Source organism: Otolemur garnettii, unplaced genomic scaffold, assembly GCF_000181295.1.
Source record: "Otolemur garnettii isolate 467f Iridium unplaced genomic scaffold, OtoGar3 scaffold00123, whole genome shotgun sequence".
Taxonomy (NCBI): domain Eukaryota; kingdom Metazoa; phylum Chordata; class Mammalia; order Primates; family Galagidae; genus Otolemur; species Otolemur garnettii.
In genome coordinates, this window is record NW_003852518.1 from 5,148 (window position 1) to 30,788 (window position 25,641).

Consider the following 25,641-nt stretch of genomic DNA (forward strand, 5'->3'; position numbering starts at 1 on the left):
GTTTGATGGAAGTATTTCAGATTGCATGTGAAAACCCCACACTGTACCCTAGAAGTGCATTAATGTACATAGTTACCATTCAATAAAAAAAAAAATAAATAAATAAAGGAAAAGGGGAAATTTCTGGACTTGATAAGGAAAGAAAAAAATTGTATAGTGAGGCTGCTCAGATCTGCTGTAAGAACAAATCTTCCGTCCACAAAATTGTGAAGTTAAAAAAAAGAGAGAGATTTGTGCTAGTCTTGCTGTCACACTTCAAGCTGGAAAGTTACAGCCACAGTGTGTGATAAGTGCTTTAGTGAAGATGGGAAAGGCGTTCAATTTGTGAGTGGGAGACAATAACAGAAATGTGTCCAACTGATGGCAACAAGCTGTGCCAGAGAGCCCCGAGGCGGGGGGAAGACTTCTATAGGGAGCCCCTAAAACAGGGACACACAGACTCAGGAACTCAGAAGGACTATGGTCGCCCGACACCACCGCACAGTGCCCGAGCCATTCCCCGCACTTCCTCTCAGCATCACACCAAGGAGAAGGGCATGTACCAAGCAGTTAGATATTTTGAGAGTGAAACTGGACTCACATAGCTCTTATCACAGCATATTGTGATAATTGCTCCATTTTCTTGTTAGTTATTGTTACTAATCTCCTCCTTTGCCTAACTTATAAATCACTTTATCATAGTTATGAAGAGGACAAACTGTATATACAGAGTATAGTACTGTCCACAGTTTCTGGTGTTCATGGAGGCCTTGAAACGTATCCCCTCCCCTGTGGAGCAGGGACCAGCACTGTGTATTCAAATACCAATTTCCAACTCAGAAAGAAAGAAACACTGGCCTTTTCAAAATGCCCCTCAGCATGGTAAGTGACAAAATAAAAACCAAAACAAACTTTTCCGTATGCAATTTGCTTTTATCCTCACTGAAATAGTGAATTGTTTGTAGTTCCTTACAGAATCACTCACCAGATTACTTTTTAGGTCAACTTGACCGACAGTCAGAATGCTTCCCAGTGGGTTTGCATGGTGCTCATAAACAGTGGTACTCTTTATTCAGACTTTGAGGTACAGCTCTGGGAAGGGCTTGTGAGAACTACTCAGACCCCTGTAAGTGGGTGGCAAGCTAGTGGGAACACAGTGAGGGGAGCTGGTCTGCACGGCTCACCCCTTGTTGACCTATACTCTGGCCTTTGAGTCTCCTGGCTCCTTTAATTTTGTTTCCAAATATGCTGCCTCTTTTGCCATTTTCTATTTGTGATTAAGCTTTAAGAAATTTACAATAGGATGTTAAGATTGGCATTACCTTGAACATGTGCTGGATATTCACAAGGCCGTTTGTTTCTCTTGGGACGTTGAGAGTGAGTCTGAGGTGTCCTACTGATCAGAACCCCGCTGTAATCTACAGTCCTCCAGGGAAGCCTTACAGAATGCACCGATCCATCACGGATGCCCAGTGTTAACAGGGCACCTTTTAGTGTCATGGAGGGGAAGGATCCACAGGAACAGAAAAACAGCTAAGATCCCCGAGGACATGTGACTTCCCCAGGAAAGCAAGACCACATCTGAGGTCTGAGGACGTGTTCCCTCCCCAGGGGAAGCAAGAGCAGGTCTGAGGTCTGAACCTCCCGTTTGTCACGAGAGTGCCCTGCTGTTAGTAGTCAGAGAAATGGAGAGTTGCTGAACCGAAACCAAGTTATGATACTGGGGGGTGAGGTGAGAAAAAACTGATCAAACTGCCCAAACTTTTGTACAATCTTTGCTCCTATAGACCAGCCTTGAGGTGTTCGCGGCTTCACCCTTTGCTGCTTCTGGGCACTGTCAGGCCAATGACCTCCCATCCTGCCATGGGTGTGACTTTGCAGTCAGGTCTTGATTTGAATCCTTCCTAACAGCCAGACTAATTTCGACTCTGACAATTTTACTTACTGAATGCCAGCCTCAGTTTATTCATCTATACGGTGGGAATGATAGCATCTACTATACACTGGGCTTATGAAAATTAATTGTATTCCAAGTGGTAAAAATTATTGTTGTTTATATTGGCTGTGAGCCAGGGAATCTTAGCTGAACATTCTGGAGAAACCAATTCATAGGAACTGTTTTGCTAAATGAGGTATTTGGGGGAAAAAAATCTCTTCATGACTTCCAGTCTGACACTCTCAAAAACAAAGCAATAAATTTTAACGTATGAAAGGCTTTATTTGCAGACTACTCTGTGGCCAGCTCCTCAATGAAATGGTTCGTTTGTTTTTTTTTTTTTTTCTCTGACCAGCATGTGGTACAAATCCAGGTCCGATGACAAATGTTCTGGCAATGCAATGGCCTCTGTGGCTTCCAGGGTACTCTGTGCTGCGAATACACCACAGAATTACTGCCAATGTCAGGCTAAATACATGAGGGTGTGACGTCCACAAGTCAGAAAAGGGAAACTGTAAATCCAAGACCCTGCAGTAAAATTATTGGAATTGCTATGCCCTCAGCACACCGGAAATGGTCAATCATTCTGATAACAAATGGGTCCACCTAAAATTCCAAAGTAGAAGGTTTTATCTCAAAGGAAATAGATTCAGTTCTGCCTCCTGCCTCTCCAAATAGCATTCCATTGGAAATGTGCAAATACACTTTCAGAAATTAGGCACTCGATGAGTGAATTTAAATTGAGATGTAGCTATAAGGTTCACATCCATTAGCTTCGATTCATCTTGAGAAATCTGAATTTAGAAACCCATAGCTGCTGCCTGCTCCGGCATACAAATAATTCAGATTTACATATTTTTCTCCCTCCTCTAACTGTATGTATTCTCCATCACCAAGGACAAGACACCGAGCTATAACTGAAGGGCAGCACTTCTAATAACTGGTGCTGGACGGCAAGGCAGCTCACCTGACAGCCACAACGGGTCAATGTCACCAAGTTCACAAAGCACTGAAGTGTCTCAGCATCTGGTGGAGAAGGACCTTTTGTAGCTCGTGCACACAGCTGCAGACTGGTCTCTTGGGTGTTGAAGGGCACCTCCAAGGTCAACAGAAGCAGGGAACAAAGAAATATAGGCCACAGGCAAGGTGACTCCTGAGATTTGAAATAGGAGTTGGCCAAGGCTAAATAGTGAAATGTGAGTAAAAATCCAAGGCAGAGGTCCTGTAACTGAAGTTGAATTCAGCGGCCTCACTCCACAGATAGAAATGCCTGCATGCAGGAAGCCTCCCCAAAGAGATCTCAAGTCTAGAAGGCACAGATGTGCCAGCAAACCCACACTTCCCATCACACGTCCTACACCGCACTCGACTTTCCATTTTGACAGGAAACAGGAAGGAAATAGCACTGTCCTTTCAAAAGGCTCGATAATGAGCCATCTGAGTAGCCGTTTTAGAAATGACTGTATTAATTGGGCTTAATTTATCACCTTCTGGGTTATCCGCAGATGGGAGAACAGAGTTTCCCCTAAAGTCAGAGAGTAGCAACCATTTAGATGTTTTGCCAAGACAAAAACAGAGTATTTTTCCTAATTACCAAAATTACTGTAATTCACAGAATAATCTAAAACAGCTGGTCATCTGTTTAGGAGATAATTTCACATCATCGCATAAAATAAATGTGTGCGGGGATCACTGCACTTGCCTATTCTTGACTTCATTAACTCACAGTTGGAACAAACAGGATTGACAATAGATTGTGCTGCCCAGCCACAGCCTTCCTTGTGTGTATTCCACAGCACGAGAGATTTTTACAAACTTGTAGCCAGTAGCCAGTAAAATGGAAGAGTCATTTTAAGACCTTATCTGTGAAAATACCTTCTTCTCCCTATAACTGAGAGAGAAAATGGAAATTCTTCTCTGTTTCTTTATATTGAGGTATGATCTTAAAATTTCCAATCAAGAGGGATTCTGAGTTTTTGCCAAAGCATCCTGGATCCTACAACTTCTGAGGCTGTCAGACACTTCTCATGCCTAGGACAAGTAAGACCAGAATGCCACACCGACCATGACCCTGAGGGAGAGGTCCAGCCTGCTGAAGAACAGACACCCTGTTTTGGTTTTCTGCAGTATTTAAGTGGGGAGTTAAAGCAAGGTCTGGACAATATTCAACTTGTAGTCAATACTCTGTTCATAACACCAGTAGAAAATGTCAATAAAGATACTAGAAACTTCTGCCACCACCATATGGGCAGTAGTGTTCCTTCAGACCAGCTGAAACGGAGTTGGAATGGCAAGTAACCCACCAAGATGAAAACTGAATGCGCACAGATGAAACCTGTATCTTGCAAGGTCCCAGAGAGGGGAGGTGAAGAGGAGGAAGGAGGCAGAGCCACAGGGAGCTGAAAGTTTGGAAACCCAAGAAGCACGGGGGGCCCATAGGTGGAATGTTTTCCATATGATCCCAAGTTGATGTGGACATACAACTGTCCGTTCTCCTTTCCCTCTATAATACAGCTGCCGCCCTCCATCCTCCCCTGGTCACTTGCCACATATACCCACTGAGGAATCAGCTCTGACTCTAGGCTAAGACTGTTTTATTTAAATCTTTCTCTTGTACTTCTGAATGGCTGTGGTGACTTGATGGCTGTGTTTGTATTTGACTTCATTCCCTAACAAAGAAATCCATTTGCTTTGCAAACTAAGTCAGAGAAAGGTGCCCCTTACCCTGACCTAGTCCACCCACCCACTGATTGCTGCATAGTGTGGTCATGCCCCAGCCACACACCCCTTACCTGCAGAAAGACAGAGCTGGATCCATTGCTGTGCGCAATCTAAGCTTTCAGAGTAATGGAAACAGCTCTGTGACTTTCCCAGAAAGTGAGAGTTAGGATGGCTCCAAGGTAGATTTATCAGACTTAGCTAATTAAAACACAGGACACAGTTAAATTTGAATTTCACTAAACAACAAATTATATTTTACTATTAAGTATGGCTTAAATATTCAAGTAGCTAAGTGCAATGCAATAGGGTCGCCTCACGCCAGTATTTTATCTGGTCAGCCTACTACAAGGTGAAGAGTTGGGAAACTAAGAACTCATCCCTTCCCCAGCCCCGCAGAAAACCTGAAAAGGCCTGACTTTGACAGCACTAACCTGGGCCACACACCTTCAGAGGAGCAGCCAGCTGAGTGGAGTCGCCGCCATCCTGCCTCCAGCCCGCACCACTGCTCCATGCTGTCCCTTGTGCCAAGTGGCACCTAATGGGCCCGCAGCAGTCAAGTACACACATTTCTACCCTTCCGTTCAAGCCAACAAGCTCCATTCCCACCATCAAAACTAAACCACGGGTTTTCTTTTAAAAAAAAAAAAAAAAGGAAAGGGCTCGGCGCCTATAGCTCAACCGGCTAAGGCGCCAGCCACATACACCTAAGGTGGCGGGTTCGAATCCCCAGCCCGGACCCGCCAAACAACAATGATGGCTGCAACCAAAAAATAGCCGGGCGTTGTGGCGGGCGCCTGTGGTCCCAGCTACTTGGGAGGCGGAGGCAAGAGACTCGCTTGAGCCCGGGAGTTGGAGGTTGCTGTGAGCTGTAATGCCACGGCACTCTACCCAGGGGGACAGCTTGAGGCTCTGTCTCAAAAAAAAAAAAAGGAAAGAAAAAGTGCCTAATAGGGACAAGTGACACCAAAAGGGAGACGCAGGCAGAGACTGTGCTGCCTGCCCTCTGCCCAGAAAACCCCGGCAGCTTGGGGCTGAGCACCCCAGGAAGCTGCAGGGTCTACAGCACTTCTCATTGTCCTCAAATGCCTGTGCTCACACACCCTCCATCCCTGCACACACTCACACCCATAAATGCACACTCAGACACAAATACACACAGGCTCACACAAATGCACATGTGTACACACCCACACGCCTTGCACACGCTCACACACACAAATGCACACTCACAAATACACATACTTTCATACAAATGCACTCACACACACAAATGCACACTCATACACCAATACACACAGAAATGCATTCTCACACCAATATACACATATACGCACAAAAACACGCTCATATTCACACAAATTAATGCTCACATACCCCGCCATAAGTACACACTATACACATTCCCTTATGCACACTGTCACACAAATACACATTATTCACACACACCATACTCACACACACACACACCCAAAGTACACTACACACACTCACACTGTATGGCGGCGCATCCACACGGGCGACATGGAGCCCTCAGCTCCTCTTTAGAGCAAATGCCTATCCATGTGGGAAGAAACTGTATTATTTTTAAAACTTTCTGTGATGCATTGGCGACTCCGCCGTTCACTGTGGCTTTATCTAAAGTCTTGGGAAGGAAAGAGTGGCCTGAGCTTGTGCTGAGAAAACGGCCACTCCTCTGACAAGCCCCTGTGACTTCCTTTAAGCGACAGCAACCGCTCTGCTTCCCGCCTCCAGCCTCTGTGAGGTGGCGGCCAGCCAGAGTCAAGGGCGGCCCCTGGAGCTGCCTCTGCGCAGGTGCGAGAGTCCCCCCCTCCCCCAACTTGCTTTCTTCCGGAGGTGATGACTCCTCTGTTATAATTTCCCTTAGTGGGCTCGGCGCCTGTGGCTCAAGTGGCTAAGGCGCCAGCCATGTACACCCAAGGTGGTGGGTTCGAATCCCCAGCCCAGGCCCGCCAAACAACAATGACGGCTGCAACCAAAAAAAAAAAAAAAAAAATGGCCGGGCGTCGTGGCGGGCGCCTGTAGTCCCAGCTACTTGGGAGGCGGAGGCAGGAGACTCCCTTGAGCCCAGGAGTTGGTTGCTGTGAGGTGAGATGCCACGGCACTCTACCCAGGGGGATAGTTTGAGGCTACTGTCTCAAAAAAAATAATAAAATAAAAAATAATTTCCCTGAGTCTGTTGTACGAATAGGTATGGTATAAATACTCATGATATTTTAGAAAGCCGATTCTTCTTTCAAAATATTCTCTGAATAAGTTTAGAGTTCTTCAAAGAGGTACTTAAACAAAGTACCAGCAGCCTTCTATGTGATAGGACCGTCCCAGGGCTGTGGGCCCTCCACCCAGCAGAGAAGGGGAACTGGCAGGGGGCCCACTTTGCGGCCAAGCACTGAATGGAGAAGTTTTGTTACCTGACCTTTAAAGGAGGACTGAGCTCACTCAGGACGCTTTCACTCAGCTCCTGTGCCAGTGCCACTGAGTTCCAAGATCTGACCTCGTCTCCAGGAGGAGCCCAGAGCCTGAGCCCTAATGGACCTGACCACGGTGTGGATGTCAATCTGGGCTTGCAGGGAAGCACTTTCGAAAGGGCCCCGGGGCGGGAGGGGAGTCAGGGCTTAAAATACACACAGGAGGAAACCAGAGAGCCTGCTCCTCTGGGGGCCCAGGGAAGGCGGTGCTCTCAGGCCCTAGGCCCCAGCAGTGGAAGAAAACGGCCCCCTTCCTCGGCTCTCTCTCACTCTCGCCGCCTGCATGCGCCGAGATGCGGTCCCCAGATGCCTCCAGGCCTCCAGCATCTCTGCGCCGACCCCTTCCCACACTGAAACGTTGGCTTCTTTGGAGTTGCAAAGCCCATCAGAGAGTGTACATGAGAAAAAAACATTAAGATACCCAGAGATATCCACCGTTGCAAAGATTGTATGGATTTTAATAAATTGCTAGGTTAAATTTTAACACAACTCTGTGTTTTTGTCCTCTGAGGCAGACACTATCTTCCAGCTTCACAGCTCTGCACGCTGCGCACCTGTGTGTGTTAACCTGTGCCTCTTCCATTCGGGGCTTTGCACAATGTGCTGACTCTCCAGTCTGCCGCCTGTGAGGAGTGCAGCTCCTGTCTTCCCCCCAGACCCTCTAAATCAGGACCTCTGAGGGCTAGGAGATTTGGGTGCACCTCCCCAAGGGTCCAGCTGCTCCAGGAAGACAGTGCACTGTTCCCAGAGAACGTCCCAAACCATCCAGAGGATCTGGGTCCTTCCCCACCTCTGGCAGTCCCTGTTCATGTGGCCTGTGCTGATGCTCAGAGGGCCTTGCTGTGAAGAGAAATCATTGAATACCTGTAGCTGGTGCTATTTTTTACCCATCATAGAGACAAATTTATACAAAGACTTGCTAAAATGGAGAGGCAGTCTTTATCCCAGGAGGCTGTGGTGATAGATGTAGGGACTCCTGCAATGGGATCTGCACCTGTGACTGCAGCACAGACAGGGGGTGTTTATAGCCAGGGAGCAGGGCAGGGACTAGTGGATGGAGCATGACTGAGAGGAAGGTGGGGAAGGTGTTGCTAGACTGCCCCACAGAGTTCCTACCAAAGGCAGCCAGGACGGGAAGATCCTCAGGGTGGTCCATACCAAGGGCAGGGGATTGTCGATAAACTGACTTAGCAGGATTCTTGCTCAAACTGGATTCGGCTAAGGACAAAGAGGGAAGTGCAAGGACCGTCCCAGTCAAGCATGGCTAATGTCGAAGAGAGGATCTTTGCCTCCGTGAAGATTCTCTGATATTCCAAAGAGAAGCTACCTCTCCCTCTGTGAGCCCATGAGCAGACTTTAAAGCCCTTTGTCCTCCTGCTTTGTGTGATTGTCACCCACGTGAATTGAAGTTGCCTCAGTTGAAGCTTACTCGGGAGTAAGTACATATTAGCTGTCTCTGTGTGACCCCAGGACTTGTGGCTGCATCCCAGTGTGACCCCCGAAGACACCTGATGTCCCCGCCCATCATCTTCCTTCCCACTGCAGCAAGGAGAACATGGCGCAACTCACACGAGACCCTGTTCCACACCCTCCTGACATGGGGATGCTGTCCCAGAGCTTGAACAGCCATGCTGAGCACAGCCCTCTGAGGGCCTGAGCTGTGCCCCTAAATTCACAGGTTGACATCCTGATCCCCAGTGCCCCAGAATGCTCCCCATTTGGAGACGAAGCCTCTTGGAAGTGATTAATCCAACTGAGGCTGTCACAGCCAGCCCTAATCTGCCTGGAGCCTGGTAAGAAGACATGAGGACACAGACACACACAGAAGGTCACTGGTTCTCAGGTTGACCTGGGTCAGGCCAGTGAGCACTCAGGGAGTCTGGGCACGTCCCTCCCTCGTGCCCTCCCAGGCACTCATCCTGGTGGTCCAACCCCTGCTATCCCTCTAAACCTTGTGGCTTGTACCAGTAACTTTATTCCTTGCCGAATCTTTTTCCTCCCATTTAAATGTGCCTGTTTCGGCCCTCCTTATGTTTCCATGCAATTTTTGGCCTCAGCTATAGCACCGTCCCCTTGTTACAGGTGCTGACTCTCACACCTGCCTCCGAATGACAGACACTGAGCTGCTTAAGAAGCCGTGTGTTCTCCACACACAGGACAGCAGACTCTCTGAGGCGCCCATGGAAATGAACTCAGCTTGGGCGGGCACGGCGCTGCTGCAGTCCAACACGTGACATGGGGCCAAAGCTGCCCACAGACTCACACTACTATTGTGTGGAGTTCACAAGCCATTCCTTTCTGGCTAGGGTGAAAAGTTTCTGGAGAATTCTGAGCTTGGTGAGCTGGAACTAGAAACTCCCCAGTGTCATCCTCAGTTGTGAAGCAGGTGATTCTCTGGCAAACGCAGCCCGAGGGTCTGGGTACCTCCACCCCTGGACCACCCCAGGGATAAGGAAAACCCGTCAGCCCAGAGTGACTTGGTGACAACATGATGGTCACTCCACCATGACAAGGGTGCCGGGGTGGGTCTCCTTAAGCATGGAGCCCAGTTGGCCAGGGCAGTATGCAGGAAGGACACTCGGGCCAGGTGTGTGCACACCTCCAGATCAGGGCTGGCGGGCACCCCCCACCTCAGCCTGCGTGCGAGTGGGGAAGAAAGGGCAGCAGTTGGGAGGAGGAAGATATCTCTAACAGCCTGCAAGGCTCTGTTGCCAGGTTACTGCTTGTCTGGTTTTCATGTCGCCTGGGTATTATGTCCCCAGCTTACAAATCTCTAAAAATAAGAAAAGGAAGAAATGTTTTTACAAGATTTGATTGCCATGTTCTTGAGCTTCGCCTTTTAAGAAAACAAGTGTCACTGGTTTTTAAATTAAGCCTAAATTGTCTCATTAGGATTCAGCCAGTCTGGGCATAATGATGAGGCCATTTACAGGGAGATTGTATACATAAAATACATGCATGGACACACACATACAGAAGAGGATAGAAGTGTGTGCCTGTATGTCTGAGCAGACGCACATATATAAGATATATAATGGAAGAGTAAACTTTAGAGCCTGTGAGGCCTGGGAAGGAGCTCACCTCACAGAAAGCAGCAGCCCTTAGGTAAGGAACTCCACATCTAGCACAATTACAAGTACATTTGCCCTTGGACTCCACCATCCTTCTAGGGAGTCATCTCAAATACACCCAAGCAGAGTAAGAACTGGTGCTTTCACAAGGCTAAGCGTCATTGCATGCTGAGTGACAGAGGACTGTACAGGCACCCACATCCACCCCATGCAGTGCTGTGCAGTCTTGGAAGGAAGAGAACCATTGCCATGTGGGTCTGGAGGGAGGAGGCATGCAGAAAGATGCTATGGCCTGCTGTCTTTTGTATAAGGGATGTAAATATCCACATGTGTGTCTGCATACACCAGGTATTATATGACATGCAAGCTATGAAACACATACTTTATATACTTAAAAACAAACATGAACAAAAAACAAATCAAATGGAGACTGTCTTTAAGGGTAGTGCGGGAATGGAGGGGGAGCACAGAGAAAGGAGCTGCACTTGTTTAGTTATGACTTGAGAATCATGAAACAAAAGCACAACTCAATATAGTTTCAAAAACCCAATTTCTAAATAGGAAAGCAAACTAAAATAAATGGAATCTAACTGTGACGCAGGTTGGTGGCATGACCATACTGAGTAGAACCATCTCAAGTGACTAGAAAGCTTATCATTTTGACCATGTAACCTCAGTGAAACATAGCATAAAAATAAGAACTACGAAGCAGACAGCCCTTAGAATGGGAGAAGATTTTTGCAGGTTATGTCTCTGACAAAGGTTTAATAACCAGAATCCACAGAGAACTCAAACATATTAGCAAGGAAAGAGCAAGTGATCCCATCTCAGGGTGGGCAAGGACCTGAAGAGAAACTTCTCTGAAGAAGACAGGCGCATGGCCTATAGACATATGAAAAAATGCTCATCATCCTTAATGATCACAGAAATGCAAATCAAAACTACTTTGAAGTATCATCTAACTCCAGCAAGATTAGCCCATATCACAAAATCCCAAACCCAGAGATGTTGGCATGGAAGTGGAGAGAAGGGAACACTTCTACACTGCTGATGGGAATGCAAACTAATACGTTCCTTTTGGAAAGATGCTTGGAGAACACTTAGAGAACTAAAAATAGACCTGCCATTTGATCCTACAATTCCTCTACTATATAAACATCCAGAAGACCAAAAATTACATTATAACAAAGATACTTATACCAGAATGTTTATTGCAGCCAAATTCCTAATTGCTAAGTCATGGAAGAAGCCCAAGTACCCACTGACCCATGAATGGATCAATAAATTGTGGTATATGTACACCATGGAATACTATGCAGCCTTAAAGAAAGATGGAGCCTCTACCTCTTTCATGTTTACATGGATGGAGCTGGAATGTATTCTTCTTAGCAAAGCATCTCAAGAATGGAAGAAAAAGTATCCAGTGTACTCAGTCCTACTATGAAACTAATTTATAGCTTTCATATAAAAGCTATAACCCAATTATAGCCCAAGAATATGGGGAAAGGGGAAAGGGGGGGGAGGATGGGTGGAGGGAGGGTGATTGGTGCAACCACACTTATGGCCCATCTTACAAGGGTACATGTGAAACTTATTAAATATAGAATATAAATGTCTTAACACAATAACTAAGAAAAATGTCATGAAGGCTATGTTAACCAGTTTGATGAAAATATTTCAAATTGTATATAAAACCAACACATTGTACACCATGACTGCATTAATGTACACAGTGATGATTTAATAAAAAAAAAAAAAAGAACTACGAAAAATCATAGAAGGAGCTCATCCACTTTACTGCTATAGTAAGGGTGGTATGTTGATATCTGTACTGATAGATGCATAAATATAGTAGGACAAAGCAAATAAGTGTGTCAATTGTCATTAGAGACCAATATTCAAATGGTCATAGGTGCAAGTATAAAATCCAAGAAGTCAATAAAACCTTCGTGATGCGAGGTTTGACTTGTGAATATTAGGAAGAACTTCTGATTTACTTTTCTCTTTCTCTGCTTGTTTTTTATTTTTGTCTATGGAAAATCCTGGAAGAAGCAACACTCCAGCATGAGCAACCTCTAATGCCCAGATTTCTTTACTTTTTTTTTTTTTTAGGTTTTTTGCCGGGGGTCGGTTTGAACCGGCTAACTCTGGCATATGGGGCCAGCGCCCTACTCCTTTGAGCCACAGGCGCCACCCTAATGCCCAGATTTCTGTGTATATTTCCCATCCACAGAAACCAGGGCCTGGGAGGAATGGGCAGTGCAGGACACGGAGAAAAAGAGCCCAAGAGTCTGCTGCACCTGAGAGCAAGGACGTTGATAAATGCTACTGAAGTCGTGACAAAAGAGATGAGAAGGCACCTTAAAGGGACACAAAAGAGGTAACACGAGCCTTCCTATATAATAATAACCACAATGTACTGAAATGCATCACTTATATAAAAATTATCCTTAAAAAATAAAAACACTTCAAAATATAATAAAAAAAAAAAAACTCTTATGTCTCATTGTAGGTTGTTAGGGCTTTGGTTCATTATTACATAAAGGAAATCAATCAACTATCTTGCCTGTCTTGGACAAATTGAATTTCATGGTAAGCCAACAAATTTGAGGGAAACCAATTTATAAGATTTGGAATTTGTAAGATCACCATTTTGAACCCTCCCTACCCACACACAGGGTCTTGGCCATGGCCATACGTGACTGCTGAACACTTCTTGTGCAAAGATGGTGGGGAACCTTGTCCCAGGTAATCAGACTGACATTGTCGGAGACTCTGACCTGTGTCCTCGTCAGCAGGATGAGCAGATCACATGTCTCCCAATGGGGTCAGACACAGCCCCACCGAGGAAGATCTCACTACAGAAATACACAAAACTCAGCCTATGAGCAAATTCCACTTACTACACAATTACAAGAAAGCACACAGACTGTGGGGTGTGGGCCTCATTTGGAGCCTGATTCAAACAAACCAAATGTGGGTGGATGTGGCAATGAGAGAAAACTGAGCACACGGTGGTGAAAATGGAATTGAGACATTGCTATTGAGACCATTAGAGGTGGTGATGGTATTGAGAATGAAGTTTCTGTCTACTACAGACTCCTAGCAAAGTATTGGTTGGTGAAATATGTCTCAATGTTCTAGCAGAAATAATAAGGAGCATCTGAAACAAAAATGACAAACAGTTGGTGCTAATTGCAGCTGAATTTCCAAAATAAAAATTAGACCAAAAGAACTGATAGGGCAGTCTCAGATGAACATGTCTGTCACTAACATTCCCTTCAGCAGACACCTGGACATGGGGCTGAAGGTCAGAGCACAGGAACACCATGAGCACCTTCCTTGCTATCTGACACTAGGAGTGCCCAAGGTGGTGACGTGGGGCAGGTCACTCTGCTGCTTTGTAAATACCCTCTGGAGCGCTTGAAGCACTGAATCAGAACAGCAACCTAGGCAGCAGACCGGGCAAGGAGACCTCCAGGCTGACTGAAATCGACAAGAGAACAGCACAGACAGAGCTTAGGGGGCAAGATACAGTCAGGGTGACTCCAGACTCTTTGTGAAGGTGGTGGTGGCGACCACAGCACAGATGTCGGGGAACTTGATGTGTGTCATGGTCTTAACATTTATGTCTCCCCAAACGTGTATGGTGAAACTGAATCCCCAATCTGGTGGAATTAGGAGATGGGGCCTTTGGGGAGTGATTAGATGCTGAAGACCCACGAATAGAATTAGTGCCTGCTGTTCACCCCTTCCTCCACTCACGACATGGGAGGAGGTGCCATTAATGAGGACAGGCCCTGGGCAGATGCGAGCTGCTGGCATTTTGATGTTAGATCTTCTCAGCTGTCACAACTGCCAGCAACACATTCCTATTGTTTGTAAGTTACCGAGTCTCCAGTATTTCTTACAGCGCCTTGACAGTGGGTAAACTCAGAAAGTCAAGTCTGGCTTGCTCTGAGGGAATCTCCTGGGGCAGGCATGTGGAGTGGGGGGCTAAGTCAACACAGCGGGAAACAGAAGAACCTGAGGAAAATCACTATCACAGAGGGGCTATGAAAGCACACCTCATGGGCCCTGCCTCAAAATGAAAACAGTCCGCATGAATCCCCGGAGCACCTTATTGGAAGAAACACACGTGGTTCCTTTCCATCTGTTTTTTTCCTTTTTCAGCAGAGTGTAGGCTCCCAGCATCTGATCCCCTGCCTAAAGAGGCAGACCCACTTCAGTTCTGTAATGGTCTGCATAAAGTGGACAGGGCTATTTTTATTCCACTATTGGATCCAGCAGTCCACAGGGCCATGCTTCTCTTCAGGACAGCCTAGTGCACAGAAAGCTCAGCTCATGCGTGCGTGCTCAGGGATGCCGGCCCCACACCCTATCGTTAGCATCTTAGTAACAAAGGTTCGGATGACATTGCTCCATGGCATAAGCTTTACATAAGGGAGCCAAGGTCTGGTCTACCACAGGGCCCTCAGGTAGAGAGACACATGAGCCATCCTGAGGTCGCCCCTAAAATGTAACTCACAGGTCCCTGCTCCGGACCTGCTGTGCCACCGGCCAGTAGAGGGAGCCCTTCCCTCCAGGAGCTCTTCTGAGGTGATGGAGGGCCCTGCGTTTGCCACTCCGGCCTCTTTAACTTGAAAGGGAAACTCCAGTTCTCGTCACCCAAGGCCTCTACTCAGGTCCCATCTACTCCAGAGACCAAAGGCAAAGCCCAGAAATGGCTGGTGCCCCAAGCAAGTATGATTTTGGCATTGAGTGTCTGTACAAACCCATTACCTAGATGTGAAACTGGACTCTGAAGGTGCTGGACTAGGGAGGGACTTATGTAATTTTAGGTGGAGACACACTTATTTGCTTGATATTTTGAATTCCGGGTCTCAGCAGGGAGAAGCAGGGTGCTAACTGGCTAGGTTGGTCTATTAAAATTTGAACTGAAAAATACTTGCACTAAATGAGATACCAGACACTCTTTGGTGCATAATAAAAGGCAGAACCCTGGCCTTTGGGAACAGAATGAAGGGGCTGGTTTATCTGAACGTTTATTCTTCCCTAAGTTAGAAACATAAAGAAAGCATCTGAGAGGAAGCGTCCACATGTCTGGGGATAGTGATGTCGACCTCCAGCAGCCAGAGACGGAAGTGGGGGAGACCCCATTAGTGGACTGTCCTCAGGGGCAATTACAGGTCCTTTGGGTGACACAGGATTAGGAATGATAGACAAGAGACACTGTTCCTAGAAAAGACAGCAGAGCTGGGATGGGACTCAGAGTGGACTCACCCCGAGAGTCAGCAGAGCCGGGGTGGGACTCAGAGTGGACTCACCCCGAGAGTCAGCAGAGCCGGGGTGGGACTCAGAGTGGACTCACCCCGAGAGTCAGCAGAGCCGGGGTGGGACTCAGAGTGGACTCACCCCGAGAGTCAGCAGAGTCGGGGTGGGAGTGGGAGTGGGGGCAGAAGGATTAATTAAATAGGATCCCTAGAACTGAAGCAGATGAACGACCTAACTCTAAACCTGATGTCTTCCTTGCTGTCTGCATGTTACACAGAGACTTGACTTAAGCGCACACAACCCTTGGCTCACTTCCTCCGTCTGGATCTGCTCTCAGACTGCCTCAGTCACAGCAGGTGAGGCTGCAGTAGCACCGCGAGCCTCAAACCTCAGTGTTTCAACAAAGCACAGCGTGGGTGAAAACTCACATGTCACTTAGTGTCTAGAGCTCGCCAAACTTCGGCCTCCTTCACTCACACACCATCAGACAAAAACACCCCTGAGGGTGGCAGCTCTGCCTCACGCCCTAATTCAAAGATCCTTCTATCCTTTGCCTCTGCCGTTCCCTGGGGCCTTGTCAGCATCTGCATCTGGCTAGCAGCAGGAGAAAGAGAGACAGGGGAGGGACCAAGCTTCTTCAAAGTCTTAAGAAATAGTTACATGGCCTGCACAGATTGCTGGAAGAAACATTCCCAGGCTGGCCAGCCACATCATGGTTGGTACCATAGCCCTGTGAACGGAGAAGGACTGTCAGAGAGACCCACAGCCCCTTGGAAGGGAGTCTGGCACGGCCAAGGAAGCACATGGAGTCCCTGCTGCACAAATGCTGTGAATCTTCTCCTCGGCCTTTTGCAGAGGAATCTCGTCTGTTTCCCAAAGTACCTAAGTACTGTGACAGGGGAAATAACTGGACTGATCAGGGACTGTAGGACCCTGACTCTGAACTGACGCTACCCCTGAGGACACAGGAGATCCCTGTGGTCCACTGTTGGCCTCTCCCTCACAGAGGAGTGGCAACTGCTGCACCACTTGTCACCAGAAACACATGTCTAGCCGTCAGGAGGTGAAGACGGAGTGGGTTCGGCACTCCTTCTCATGGCCCTGCCTGCCTCTGCAGCTCCAAGCCTTTTTGGTTGGAAGAATGTTTCAACCAAGTGATGCAAAAATGATTCCACTGACTTAGAGGCTGATACCATGGTAGGCATCTTAGGTACCTGGTGACACTAGGTCAAAAGGGTCCAAAGAAGGCGACAGTGTGGGCTGGGATGACCAAGCGTGGTTATGAAAGGGAAACGGGGGGCATACAAAGCGGAGTGGGGGGAGGACGTCTGAATCTCAGTTCCGTGCAGCTTCCTGGCACTGCAGAGGAGGACAGCCAGTGCTGACATTCAGAGATAACTACAGTAATCTGGTACCTCCAGACCCGTCAAAGCATTGAACCCCTCAGAAAGAAAGTCTGGGTCACTCGATGCTGCTGAGAGAATGGAAACAGGGGCTGAGTCAGAAAGAGGTCGTCAAGGTAACCAGGGCCTATAGCAGGTGCAGAAGCAAGGACCACTGTGCCTACTACCTCCTGTCTCTCACCCGGCCACATACTTACTCATGTCTGTAAAGGGCTTTGATTTGGCCCCTCTTCCCCACGTCTCTATCTCTTATATAAACTGTATTGCTGCTGTTAGCTTTACTCAGTCTATCTGCACAAAATATTAAGGCAAGTTCATTATAAAACTGGAGAGAATGATCCTCACTGAGTTTCTCCCATCTCCAGCCCCCCATGTGTGCACAACCCTCTCTCTTATCATGTTTATAACAATTTCTTAGATTTGCAGCCTCAGCCTCCTCATTTTTTTGATCTAAAATTCATGAGAATCAATCCTAAGGTCTGATTTTTGATGCCTTGACCCCACATTGCAATGTTGAAATCTGGACCCCAAGACCATAGCATTAAAAGGCGTAGCCTTAGGAGGTGATTAGTGTCCTTATGAGAGAGTTTGAGGACAGTTGCCTTGCCTCCAGTCATGTGACTACACGTGGAAGGTGCCCCCTTGACAGCAGAGCTCAGCACTTGCCAAACATTGAATATGCCACCACCCTGATCTTGGACTTCCCATCCTCCAGAACTGTGAGCAGTAAATTTCTATTATTTATAAATTACCCAATCTAAGCAGCAGCCCTAACAGATAAAAACAATCTGTTTTCTCTTCCTAATGATGATTCCTTCAATCCTAACCCCACATCACCAATCTCTGTAATCTAAGTCTCTCCTCCAGATCATTCTACCAGATGACTCCTGCTGTCCCCTCTAGTTAACAAGTACACAGAGGTTTTCCTGGATCTGTTCTTGGGGACAGCATTTCTGCCATCATTAACCTTGTTGCTTATTCTTCACCTTAAAACTTTCAACTCTATTCACCAGTGTTCATGAACAGTGGTAACCTGCCCTTTTCTGGTTCTCTCTGTATGTACTTCGTTAATTATCCCATTTAGGAAATGCTTCTTGGAACTACACTGTGTTGCTGAGAAATGAAGGAGGCTTTCAAAGAAGTGATGGGCAAGCTAGGACCTGAAGGAGAAGCAGGAGTTACTCTGGAAAGGAATGAGGGGAGAGGAAAGAGAAGAGGCCATTCCAGACTGAAAGACTAACTTTCCCAAAGGTGAAACACAAAAGAGAAAAGGGCACACTCCAATATTACAGACAGTACAGCCTCGAGTGAGCACCAATTTTGAGGTAGGAAATGATAAAAGATAAAGTCAAACATAAACCATAAAGGGTTTTCCATGCCATTCCCTCAAAATGTGTATGGCCAGAGAGGGCAATAGACAGTCACAGAAGACGTGTGAGCAGGGGAAATGAAAGGATTGCGCTCTGGAGAGATCACTCTTGCCGAACCGTGGGGAACAGCGGCCTAGGTGGAAGACTGAGCCACAGACCCTAAGTGGAAGCTGTGGCTGGAAGATGAAGGTGGCTGGAATTTGCACAAGGAGGATGCAGTGAAACAGACAGGTGGGAGCCACTGGAATATCTTATGACACACAGATTTGTTCCTTGAATGCCATGATCTGATTGATAAAATAGAGAACAGAATTAGAGTGATGTGGGCAGCTGTCAGTTACAGCATCAAATGGGAGGAAAAAACGCTATAAGAAAAATTACAGGCAACACTATCAGTAAAAAGTTTCTACACCAGCTTTTTTGGAGTTGTTTTATTTCTTTACCCTGATGAGTGTGAGAAAGAAGCCTCTGCTAATGGAAATATTTGTGGTGTTAGGGAAGGAGAAGCCGTATTCTTGCTCAGAAGCCAGATGGGGTCAAATGCTGTCTAGTCAAGGACATTCTGTTTCTATTGCTCTGCTTACAACAACCTAAAGTACCCTTATTAAGAAAATCCATGGCAGTTGCAGAAGCAAGGACGAGTGTGTCTATTGCATCCCATCTCTCTCATTTATTCACTTACATCTGTAGAGGGGTTTGATTTTGCCCCTTTCTCCCATGTCTCTCCCTTTTGTATAAATTGCTACTGTTAGCTTTACTCATTAGTCTATAGGTACAAAATGTCAAGTCAAGTTCACCATAAAACCAGAGAGGAGGAGGATGGTAGAACATCTGTCCTTGTATTCTTCTGAATCATCTTTCCCCATGAACCATTGTTTTTGAAACAGGAGTTCTGATAAGTACTTTGTCTCCAATATTTACACAGAGCAGTGGTTCTCAACCAGAGGCTGTTTTGGTCCACACAGAGGCCACTGACAGTGTCTGGAGAAATTTCACGTTGTCTTAACTATCAAGCGGGTGCTCCTGGGGTCCGGGGACCAGGACAGCTGAACACCCCATGGTGCACGAGCAGCCTCCACAGCAACACTGTCTGACCAAAGTGCTGATCACGCAGACCCTATTCTTGAGCCTAAATCTCTTGGCTTTAAGACTTACATAAATGGAGCCAAAGACAGCTCTAGCTTAATGAAATCTTTCCCATTTCACAGATAAAGGAACTAAGACTCAAAGGCATTATTGAATTCATCCAGGGTTTCACAGCTAGTAAATTCTGGAGTTGACATGCAGTAAGGGATGGCTGCCTCCCAAATCCCACTCCACATAAGAGAAAGGGTGCCATCAGCTCCAATACCTCTCTTAAGTCAAACCAATGCCTTTGATATCTAGGATAAAATCACTTTGCTCAGCAATTGATTTTATTTATTTATTTACTTATTTTCTTTTTAGTAATAGGGTCTTGCTCTGTCACGTAGGTTTGAACTCCTAGGCTTATGCAATGCTCCTGCTTCAGCCTCGTGAGTAGCTGGGACTACAGCTGCACACCACCACACTACAGGTGCACACCACCACACCCAGCTGATTTTTTTGTTGTTGTTGTTAAATTTTGTAGAGACAAGATCCTGCTGTGTTGCCCAAGCTGGTCTCAAATTCCTGGCCTCAAGTGATCCTCTCTCTGCCTTGGCCTCTCAAAGTGCTAAGATTACAGAGCTACAGCATTTATTTTAATATTTGTTTACAAATATAGAAACTTAGGCCTACTTTGAGTCTCTGATTCTTTTCCTCAGGTTCAAGCTCCACGGTGCATCTCAGGAAGTATGGGCTCCATCTGTACCAGTGACTACCTGTTGGGGTTGCCCTAGGCTCCCAGAGGAGCAGTCATTCATATTTAAAGGTCAGCCCTAAAGACAGCACACTAGGCCCCAAGGCCCAGATAACATCAGTGTCTGCACACATCTTTTTATTGAGGACTTATCTTTTTATTTCATTTAGCTCTGCCTGCCAGCTGGCTTAAGATCTCCCTTGGAAACAAGTACACCACGTATGCCTTCCACAATGTCAGCAATATGAACACAGTGCTGTTTGGGCTTGAAGGGAAAGGCGCAGGCACCCGACACACATTTCGTGAGTCTGTCCCCCTGTCAGTCTATGCTGCATTGCCCAAACTGCATTCCTTAAAATGTTCTCCCAGGAGAAGTTAGAAAATTTGGCAGGAAAACAAAGGAGGGGGAGCTCTGTGGTTAAAAATGTTTGAGAATAGCCATGTATGAAATCCCCTCCTGGAAATTCAAAAAGCATGTTCACTGAGCACAGTTTCTGAGAAGTCTGCACCTGTTGCAGGCCTTAAGGATTGACCTTGTTTTTCAGGAAAGGTATTAGCAACCAGCAGTCACTGTTTCACAGAGCATCAGAAACGCTACCCTGAGATGGAGACATTCAAGCGTTATCATCTCCATCTCACAGATGAGAAAATCGGCTGGGAGAAGCCTAATGACCACACTCGATGTCGCCCAGTAGGTGCGAATGGCACCAGGACTTGGGCTCAGAGCTTCTGAATCCTCTCTCCTTGTAGCAGTGTTTTCACTGCCCATGCCTCACTTTTACACGTGTCCTTATACACAAGGACTTCCCACAAAACCACATACTTCTAAGCCATGCCTGGCCGCTGGCCCTCTGAATCCTTCCTCTCACAAGACCGAAGCCCTTGAAAGCCTCTCGAGATTGGGTGATTCTTCAGGACTCACCCTAACGTAGACAAGCGGGTGGGAGAATGGCTGGCCTCATACCCTGAGATTCAACACTGAGTTACCAGGACTATGGGCTGGGCCTTGCACTTGTTTCCCCATTGTGACAACTGGTCATCTGTCATTTTCCCTAACTGGTCCTGCTGACTTCTGGCCTTCATATAGTCTCAGCACCTGCTAAGGGCCCTGCACTAATTCCCCATCCAGGTCCCCAGGAGCTTCTGAGGGAAGGCACTGCCTTGCTCTGTCTCAGAACCCAGCCCAAGTATTAGAGCTGGATGGAGTTCATGCCTCTAAGGACTCCTGTGCCACATGCTGCCAGTTGTCATACACCTTTAGGAATCTTTAGCCATTTTCTATCTCTGAGTTGAACCAACCGTGATTGGCTCAAGGATTTGAAAGGCAGTGGCTTACCTGCCAGCCCATGTGGTCCACTGCTACACTCTCCAGCTAGACATCCTTTCTACTTCCTCTAGAATTACCTGTCTCCTTATTTCCCAACCCACCTAAAAACACAAACTCAGTGCCGTTAAAAAAAATAAAAATATTATTCATATTAATAAACTGGAATACGTATACCATGGAATACTATTCAGCCATAAAACAGATGGAGACTTACATCTTTTTTATTAACCCCGGTAGAGCTGAAGAACATTCTCCTTAGTAAAGTATCACAAGAATGAAAAAGCAAGTATCCATGGACGGTGCCTGTGGCTCAATGAGTAGGGCACCGGCCCCATATACCAAGGGTGGCAGGTTCAAACCCAGCCCTGGTCAAAACTGCAAAAAAAAAAAAAAAAAAGAAAAAACAAGTCTCCAATGTATTCAATAATAATATAAAACCAGCAGATGAACAACCACATGCCCACTCAAGAGCAAAGCTCAATTAAATTCAAGTGGGAAGAGGATGAGGTGGGAGGGGTGCGGGGAGAGGGGAAGGAGATTGGTGTGCTCTCACCTAATGGGCACAATGTATACGGCACACCTCCTGCATGAAGGTCTCAACAACTTGGACTTTACCTAACAAGTGCAAACACTATAACCTAATCATTTGTGCCCTCATATTAATCCAAATTTTTTTAATCCATTCATATTTTTGGTAAATTAAGCACATGGCACCCAGAACTAGCCATTCACTTAACTACTGAGTGCCTCCTGCATCTCAGAACGAGGTACTGGGGCACAGGTGATGACAAGACCGAGCTGCTGCCCCCTGAAGTAGTGAGTAATGACAGTCAGGGAGGTGCAGGTGCCAGGCAGGAGGGCTGAGCAGTGTTAGGACGGAGAGAGGTTGAGGGACTGTCACACAGAGTCCAGCAAGGTGACTCTAAGGACGCGGCACTGGAGCGGGGTTGGAAGAAGGAAGGCAGGTCAGGAAGAGAGCTCCAGGCAGAGAAAGCATTCGCTGTAAAGACCCAGGGCAGGTGCCGGGAGCAAGTCAGTGGAGAGTCTGGCAAAGCAGTGTCCTTCCGCGGGAGTGTGTACAGAGGAGGTCAGAGCCTGGGCTTCCTGGGCAGCAGCGGGAGCTGTTGCTCTGAGCCCTGGAGACACAGCCTGGGATACAGCAGTGTTCAATGCTACTTTGTCTGGTGTGGCTAGTTAACCTGAGTGAGGAGACCAGTGGGAAGTGCAGGCTAGAGAGGAGAAGGGCTCACAGGAGGTAGGTGCTGGTGGAAAAGATGAGAAGTTGTCAGGCCTTGGACAATCTTGCAGGTCCTGAAGTGGAGACTGAGCGGTGCAAATAGGCGGACAGACACCAGCTGCTGCAGGCGCGGACTCCGGGCAAGTATAGCCTGGCGGGGGAACCAGGAGCTCAGACGTGGACATGCCGAAAGGGGGCTGTAGAGGAGGAGAAGCTCCTTAGGCCGCCCATCCTGGGCTCAGGGCCGAGGCCCCTCTAACAAGAGAAGAGAATGCACACAGATTGCATATGAGTCTTGTGTGACATGGAGCCTTCATAAATGAAGACTCAAAGCAACAGATGAACCAGTGTATTTTTTCTACTAAGTTTAAAGAAGTAAATAGTCATGGTGAAGTCTGAATACAGTAAGAAGTATGAGCTGATGGGGGGGCGGTGCTAGTGAGTCCTGTTTGTTCAGACTCTTCCCTGCATCCTTGCGTCTTCAGAGATAAGGATGGGCCTGTGCTCCAGCGTCGCTGCAGGGCAAGGTTGGAGGGTCCTTCCGGGGTTGTAAGACCTCTTCACAGAAGGGCAGGGGAAGATGAGAAGGACTGTTCTATCTCAACCACTTTTTCAAATTCCTTCAGCTTAAAATACTTGATGTGCCCAAGCATTATATTTTGGGAGCACGTCCTGAACCCCAGCAGGCCTGGCAGGCACCCAGGTGAAAAGCCACGAGTGCAAGAAAGAAGGGATTGCAGGAGAATGACTGAATACAAAGAAAAGAACTGAGAAACTGGCCTGACACAGTCAACTTCCCCCCCATGTAACACTGGAGCAGGAGGAGCCAGCCAGGAGGTGGGGACTGAGCTGTGGGAGAAGCAGGAAGGAAGGGGACCAGAGCCAGCAGGGAAAGTGAGCCACCAGGGTGGCCGAGAAACACCAGAAACGAAGCTGGATTGGGGCTCAAGAGTTGTGATGTGAGAGACGAAAACAGACCTGTTACCAACTGAGACAGACGCAGGTTAAGGAAACAGAATTGACTGAGCAAGGGGTCAGAGGATTTGGGATCATGGCATTGGGGGCGGGGGGGGTGGCATTGAACAGGGAGCAGCAGCCCGAGCCCCCCTGACACCAGAGGGAATGCAGATGTGACATTGCAGAATGCTACAGAAATGGGGATGAGTTCTTCCACAGCTACATCAGCGAAATGAGGAGTGAGGCCATGGGGTGAGGAGGGTGAGGAGGAGGTGTGGAGCGGCACAGCAGGTGTGGGCCCTACAGCCAGTCTGGAAGAGAAAGAACAAGGCACATGCTTCACAAGATCTTGGAAGAATTTTTACCCTAAAGAAAAAAAAGCACATTTAAATCTGTGGCAGTGAATAGAAAATCTCTCTGGACACATTTCAAGTAGGTGCCAGCAAAGAAAAGAAAGAGAAAGAAAACAAGAACAGCAAACGTTCGACTTCTTAGGAGACAACCTCATCTTCTTTCTGTCTTCCTGGCCACCCACTCATGTTGTATTCCTTTTTCTTTTTCAAATTTTTTGCACCAGAAAACAAAAAGTCAGTCACTCTGTCACCTTATGACGGGAACTATTCAAAGTGATGAGGGCATTAAGATTGCCAAGCATTACAGATACTGAAACATTTGCATTTGCACCACATGAAAGGCGGTCATTTCCTTCTTTCCTTGCCTCATGAAAAAAAAAAGATGGATTTGGTTAAAAGGGGCGTTCAATTGCCAAGAGAATAATAACCTGAGATTCTCAGAACAAATAGCATCTCAGTTCATGTTCCTATTCATAATATCAAGAACACCAACAGTACCGTGATTCTCTCCCCAGAAGTTTAAAGCATTTACACACACAAATTTATCAGTATAATAAAGCAGGAGTGGATATTTTAAAGTCTGTTTTGCAGAGGGTGAAGGTGTAATGCGAAAGTATTGGTGTTGTTCAAGGTCAGATGATTGCTCAGCAGCACAGCTTCCACTAGGCATACAGGTCTGCTACAGTGGGGCTTCGAATGACAAACAAAAACAAAACGAAAGGGTTCTTTGGTTTGGAACCAATCTTTCACCAGCCCTCCATGATAGACATTTCTGTTGTCTTTTTACCTAGGTAATTATTTATATTTAAGGTAATTTTATTTTCTTAATCACAATTCTCATCCACATATAAGAAATGTCTTAAACACCATCAAGAAAAATTGGTTGTGATATGTTTGAAAGAATTAGGATCCCAAGTTAAAAAGCAATTATTTTCATTGACACCTCATTCGGCAGGAAGCCAGGAGACAGGACCTTGGCTGCGCAGTGATGATAGGCAAGACGGGACGCTCTCTGCCAGGAGGCAGCAGCACGCGGGTTCTGGTCCCAGGCTGTGACAGCCAGCATGACATTAAACGAGCCTCATCTCTGCCATCCAGAGTCCTCACAATGAAATGAGCCTACACCTTCAGATCTACTGACATTTGAGTTTTTTTTTACAGACAGAGTCCTCACTCTGTCATCCTCATAGATTGTCACCCCCAGTAGAGTGCTGTAGTGTCATAGCTCACAGCATCCTCAAACTTTTGGGCTCGAGCAATTCCCCTGCCTCAGCCTCCTGAGTAGCTGGGACTATAGATACACATCCACTCGTTTTTTTATTTTTAATAAAGATAGGGCCTTGCTCTTGCTCAGGCTGGTCTCAAACTCCTGAGCTCAAGGGATTTACCCACCTCGGCCTCCCAGAGTCCTGGGATCACAGGCATGAGCCACCTCTCCCAGCCAAATCTGCTGATTCTTTCTTTTTTTTGCAGTTTTTGGCCAGGGCCAGGTTTGAACCCACCATCTCTGGCATATGGGGCCAACACCCTACTCCTTGAGCCACAGGTACTGCCCAATCTGCTGATTTTTTTAAAGAGAAATAGGAATTTAAGATTACTGTATATAAACTCTAAATTTCTAAAGGCTGCCACTAGGTCAGTTCTTCTTCGCTTTACTATGTGGACCACACCAACCATGTCTACAGGCCTAACCTCATAAGCTCAAGTT